This window comes from Pinus tabuliformis, chromosome 8 (assembly GCF_031772625.1).
Source record: "Pinus tabuliformis cultivar Carrire ecotype Pingquan chromosome 8, CPIR1, whole genome shotgun sequence".
Classification (NCBI taxonomy): domain Eukaryota; kingdom Viridiplantae; phylum Streptophyta; class Pinopsida; order Pinales; family Pinaceae; genus Pinus; species Pinus tabuliformis.
Genome location: NC_142294.1, coordinates 406,745,465 through 406,752,074, shown reverse-complemented (window position 1 = coordinate 406,752,074; position 6,610 = coordinate 406,745,465).

The window sequence follows — 6,610 nt, the reverse complement described above, 5'->3', positions numbered from 1 at the left end:
TTAAAAAATGAAACTGGATGTAGTGAGGATAGTTTCTTCTAGTCTCAACCTCATTAAAAAATGAAACTGGAAGTCATGAGCATAGTTCCTTGTCTTGTGTCAAGCTCATTAAAAAATGAAACAAGGAGTTGTGAGGATAGTTCCTGTTACTGAGTCAACCTCGTTTAAAAATGAATCAGGTATGAGGATAGTTCCTGTTACGGAGTCAACCTCGTTAAAAAATGAATCAGGACCGAGGAAAGTTCCTTTTACTGTGTCAACCTCGTTAAAAAATGAATCAGTGAGTACGAGGATAGTTTTTTCTTGTATCAACCTCGTTAAAAAATGAAACAGGTTAGCGTGAGGATAGTTTCTTCTAGTCTCAACCTCATTAAAAAATGAAACTAGAAGTCATGAGCATAGTTCCTTGTCTTGTGTCAAGCTCATTAAAAGATGAAACAAGGAGTTGTGAGGGAAGTTCCTTTTACTGAGTCAACCTCGTTAAAAAATGAATCAGTGTGTACGAGGAAAGTTCCTTTTACTGTGTCAACCTCGTTAAAAAATGAATCAGTTGGTCAGAGGATAGTTCTTTTTACTGAGTCAACCTCATTAAAAAATGAATCAGGGACGAGGATAGTTTGTTCCTCTCTCAACCTCATTAAAAAATGAAATTGGATGTTACGAGGAAAGTTCCTTTTACTGTGTCGACCTCGTTAAAAAATGAATCAGTGAGTATGAGGATAGTTCTTTTACTGAGTCAACCTCATTAAAAAAATGAATCAGCTAGGTTTTAGGATATGTATATAGATTTTAGAAACAAGAGTTGTGAGGAAAGTTCCTTTTACTGTGTCAACCTCGTTAAAAAATGAATCAGTGTATGAGGATAGTTCATGTTACTGAGTCAACCTCGTTAAAAAATGAATCAGGTTTGAGGATAGTTCCTGTTACTGAGTCAACCTCGTTAAAAAATGAATCAAGTTTGAGGACAGTTCCTGTTACTGAGTCAACCTCGTTAAAAAATGAATCAGGTATGAGGATAGTTCTTTTCTTGTGTCAACCTCTTTAAAAATGAAACAACTCCCTTTTCAAGTTAAATATTGAAAGTAAACCTTCATTTCATCCAGCCGGTTGAATGCAATGAAGCCTGGGGGGCATGTACCTTGCTTTGCATCATTATGCTGGGGGCATGCGAACTTTTTGAGCATAGTTCCTTGTCTTGTGTCAAGCTCTTTAAAAAATGAAACAAGGGTAGGTTAAGTAGGTAGACTGTAGAGAGTAGTCATGAGCATAGTTCCTTGTCTTGTGTCAAGCTCGTTAAAAAATGAATCAAGGTTTTTAAAGCATAGTTCCTTGTCTTGTGTCAAGCTCGTTAAAAAATGAATCAAGGTTTTTATGAGCATAGTTCCTTGTCTTGTGTCAAGCTCGTTAAAAAATGAATCAAGGTTTTTAGAGTAAAGTTTTTTGTTAAGTAGATTGTAGAAATAGTTATGAGCATAGTTCCTTATCTTGTGTCAAGCTCGTTTAAAAAATGAAACAACTCCCACAAGTCTTTCCAAGATCTTGAAAGTAAAGCTTCATTCCATCCACCTCATTGAATGCAATGAAGCTTGGGGGGCACGTACCTCATTTTGCGTCATTATGCTGGGGGCATGTGAACTTATAACAAGCATAGTTTTTCGTTTCAAGCTTGCGTAAACATGAAACCGAATCCGAGCATAGTTATTTTCCTGTGTCAAGCTCGTTTAAAAAATGAAACAAATCCTCCTCTACTTGAGTCGAGAGATTGACTAGATCTCATAAATGTTAAGTATTTAGGTTAGTTATTTCAGTTTTTTGCATAATTTTCTCATAGTTTTAGGTCGCGTCTTTCAAATGATCTCGTAACATGAACCTTCATTCCATCCAGCTTGTACTTAGTTGAATGAAATGAAGATGGGGGGCATGTGCTCTAGCAGTTACGCTTAGGGGGCATCAAGCACAGTTTTCTCTCTGTTTCAAGCTTGTGTAAAAATGAAACTACTTTGAAGCATAGTTTTTGTCTGTTTCAAGCTTTTGTAAAAATGAAACCTATCTCGAGTCAATTTTAGTTATTTTCAAGACTCGTTAAACTCATGAAAATCCCGAGATTATTTTGCTATCTTTCTTTCTCGTAAAACAAATGAAAATGTCGAGTTCTTTCCGTCTTTTCCTGCTCGTAAATTAAATTGAAAGTCGGCCATATGAGTACATTTTTATCCCTTTTTCGAACTCATTAAAATTTACGAAAAAGTGAAAACCATGAGTACATTTTTATCCCTTTTTCGAACTCGTTAAAACTTACGAAAAAGTGAAACCTTGGAGTCATCTTTTAAGCCCTTTTCTGACTCCTAAAACATGAAAAGATTGCCGAGCGTTTCTTTTACACTCGTTAAAACGGAAATAAAAGACGGTCCCCTTATAGCTCTTTTCTGACCATAAAATCAGGAAAAGATTGCCGTGTTTTTGTCGTTTCAAACTCGATACGGAAATAAAACGACGTGTCTTTGATCGCTTTTTACCTTTCAGGTCAGTGACACTAATTATGAAAGTACTCCTTGGTCGCAAGATCAAGCGGTTCCCCCAGGTATTATTTTATACTTTTTCGGGCTTGAGGGACACAAATTTACGAAAAAGTTCAACTTGGAGTTTCCTTAAGTTTTTCAGACTCTCTAAAATTGAAAAACGCCGAGTTTCTCCTATACTGGGCTCGTTAAACATTTCACAGTAAAGGACCTGTTCAATTACAAACAGGAACGAACCACTCCTTCCTAGGGTTCGAATCAAAACTGGGTTGGACTCATCTGAAGGATGAGCTTATAATCAAGCATATGTTATCCTCCTCAAGCTTGTTAAAAATAAAGAGGTACTTGCCAGAAATGGTGGGGGAAAAGAAAGAAGAATGAGCCTATTTGTTACCTTTTGTCTCAGAAGAAACTTTATTACCACTCTTGAACACGACACTTTTCATTCACCTGGGTTGGGAAATCTTTTACCTCACAGTTAATCAAACCACTTTGAAAGTCTTCAGCCGGGTTCCGGGGATTAACTTTGAGTCGTTTATCACCAAGCCATCTGTTGTGTCGTTATGTGTTCAAGAGGTCTGCAAGCAAGACTTTCATCTGCAAAATACTTGTCATCCATTTGACCATCCCTGAGTCAGTCCTTACAGCAACATTTCTTCAACTTGAACAATGATTTCGTGTTGCGGGCTTGCCTGCAACGGGTCGCTTTCTATCGACATCAGCACATTATCTAGAGAGATGACTTAGAAATCGTCAGTGCCTTGAAGTCTGCATGCATCAATGGCAGGTTTCTTGCCTTTGACGTCAGTTTACATCATTGACTTTCGATCGAAGGATTCCGTGAAATGTTCGACATCAACTCATTCATTCACATCTCATGGATTGTACTGGGTACTTTGAGAACCATTGACATTACTGGTGGTCTCTCTCACGCTTGTTAACAGTTCACATCATCGACTGGTAATCAAGTGGTTTCTACCATGTTCGACATCAACTCATTTATTCGCATGGCTAGGATCGTACCAATTCGAGAAGTAGGAATGAAGACCCTGGATTGAATCTTTACCATCCAGGCTGCGAGGAGTTTTGTATTCATTATCTAAGTAGACTAACCATAAATAGATGGCTGCGCCCATACTGTGTCTACAAAAGTCTATGATTATGATGTACTGCAAAATCATTCCTGTATCAGAGTAGTTAGTTTGTTAGTTAAAGTTTTAATCTGAGTATGGGAATGCCTACCTCAGTGATGATATAATCTTATACATGTATTTTGTGTTGAAAATTGCAGGTTCTGACCAGGTTCTCCATAAGACAATCCTTGAAATGATAAAGCGCTTCACCCTTCCTAGAATTACAAAACCCTAATCTATTCCAGGCTTCGCACTTTAGGGGGCAATCTGTTACACTAAAAAATGTCACCATGACTATTTACAGTTAGTATGGCTCAATCAACAGTCATGCTACCCTCTTAGGCAAGTCTTATGCCTCTGCTATCCATCTCAAACTCAAAGAAGAGAGAAAGTCTTGTAAAAAATGTGTTTATCTCTGGGGACGCAGGTTCTCTCAAGCCTTACCTGCGGGGACGCTCACAATGTTCACAAAGGCTGCGTCCTTGGACACTCTGTATGTTAAGGGACAGGTGTGTCCTTCTGTAAAAGGCAAAATGCGCAAGTTTCATCTTAAAAAAGTTACTTGTGGTTACTTCTATAACTTTCTAGAGGTCGGTTTGATGAAATGGATGCGCCTCCAGTTGGTTCATGTATCCCTATTAAGGAGGAACTTATCCCATCAATAAGGGAGCTATCCCACCCAAAGAGGGGGATTATCCCATTGATGGTGGACCTGAATAACCTCTTTACAGCACTATAAATAAAGGCATTGAGCCAGAGGGAGAGGAGGTTGAAGCTATACATTTTCTTTGGGTAAATGCTGCAGGAATTAGGACTCCCATTTAGAACCTTGTAAGGAGAGATTGTCTTTGCTTGATTCTACTTGGAAGTGGGTGAGCTTTGTCAAAGTAGAGGAAAACCCTTGATGGACCCTGGGAGGAACTTGCACAACACCAAGGCCAGGTTGTAAGAGTTTCTTTGTTTCGTTATTAATACAAACTGGTTCATTTTTCTCAATATCTTGTGTTAATGAGTTATTTCATGTGTTCCTTGGTCTGCATGTTGAACATATGTTTTATTATATGAGATGCAAGTGCTTGGTAATTGTTTGATTGTTTGTGGTTGCAGGAATTGATGTGAAGGAGGAGCTCATCCGGATCGGCAAGGACGGACTACAACAACAGCGTTTTGGAATAAGGTAAGCCTAAACACTTGTAGTTTTCATGTTTTAAAAGGTGTATTTAGAGAAAGATCGCTCCATTTTGTCTTGTTTGTCGCTAGAGAGTTTAGACTCCTAGGGAGGTCAGTTGTGTCCGCACAAACGACTTTTTCCGCCACGACAACCCAAGCTTGTCTCTGGTTTTCTTCTAGCCACATTGTTAACACATCAAGTTCTTTTCTTATCTCAGCCAACTCCTTATCAATCTCCTCTTGACTCCGTCTCTTGCCATCTGCATTGACATTCTTCTTCTCATATCTTCTATTGCGGCTTCTCTCTGAACCTCTACTATGACTATCAATAGTCATCTTCTTCTCCTCTTTCTTCATGAGCTCCTCACTCATTTGCAACAAGCCTCTGCAACAGCTAGTCCTCCTCACTACAATCTTACCTCACTAATCTCTCCTCACTTTGTCTTTTGGTAAGCATGGGTCCTCTCTCTGGAACCTCCTCTTGAGAAACACCTTTGCTCCTTGTATGCTTCTGCAATCTTTCACTCTCTCTTTAGAACACTTCAATTGTCCTCTCTGTGTCCAACCTCTTGTTGGATTCTTCAGGTTCACTGCCACTTCTCCTTCAGAGTGTTTTCCTTACGTTTCCTTCAAGAACACATCTGGTTCTCCTCTCACAACTTCTCTTACTATCCTTTGCTGAGATGCTTCATCTGCAACCACAATCTTCAATTTCAATTTGAAACAAAACACACTATCTTACCTCCAAGATCTATGTATGATCTTATTCTCACATTCTTCTGCACTTTGAATGGATTTTCCTATGTTTGGTCTCTAAGAACTAAGAAATTATGCTCTCACTTTTCTTCAAGGAATCCTCTATTCCTATCTACTCCAAGCCTCTGATGGAACTACTACAATCCCCCAGGAACTTCAAAATTTCCCCTTACAATCTTCTTTTGTAGTCTCTACCATTCATTCACTTAACTTATGTACATTACCTTCTTCTGTGTGCAAACTCCTTTTCATAGGAGATCTTTCCCCACTTTGATTACAATTCTGCTCTGATACCACAAATGGCACAAGGTTACCACCTCTTTACACCCACAATATGTATGTAATATGCATAAGCACATTTGTCCCAGGAATTTAACTCACAAGCGAGTCAAATCTTCAACCATCAATGGTTAAGGCCCCCTTTAATAGTCTCACTTATCGGGACTTTAATCAACCCTCAAGCCCTCATTTATGACTTTATTAAAGCCTTTAATTTAAATCCTTCCTATCGGGACTTTAAAACTCCTCATAACCTTCATTAACCCTTTAACCGCATATCTATAACCTTTCTCCTCTTTATGCTTGATTACATATGATTTATTCATAAAACCTTCTTATCGCGCCTTATTTCTATTATAATGCTTTATAATAGAAATACACTAATAATCATACCTAACATACCTTTTCCACACTTTTAAAACCCTTGCATAGTTTCTGAGGTTTCCTTTTATCGCTAATCATAATAGCCATAATCCGCGGGTCACATTAACATGTCGTTCCTCATCTCCTTTAATATGCGATTAACCTCTGAAACACAAAATATAATAACCATACATGTAAACCCTGTCAGTTTCGATCAATCAAACTTGCACGACACTTGCTGACCATTGATTTGGACTTAATGGATTTGACGGTTCACAACAATTTCGGGCTGTTAACCTACGCACTCCAAATCAACCAGAAAAGTGGTTTTCTCTCTCTCCTCCGCTGCTACGTGTTGCTCGATTAGTGGAATTAGGCAACTACCATTCA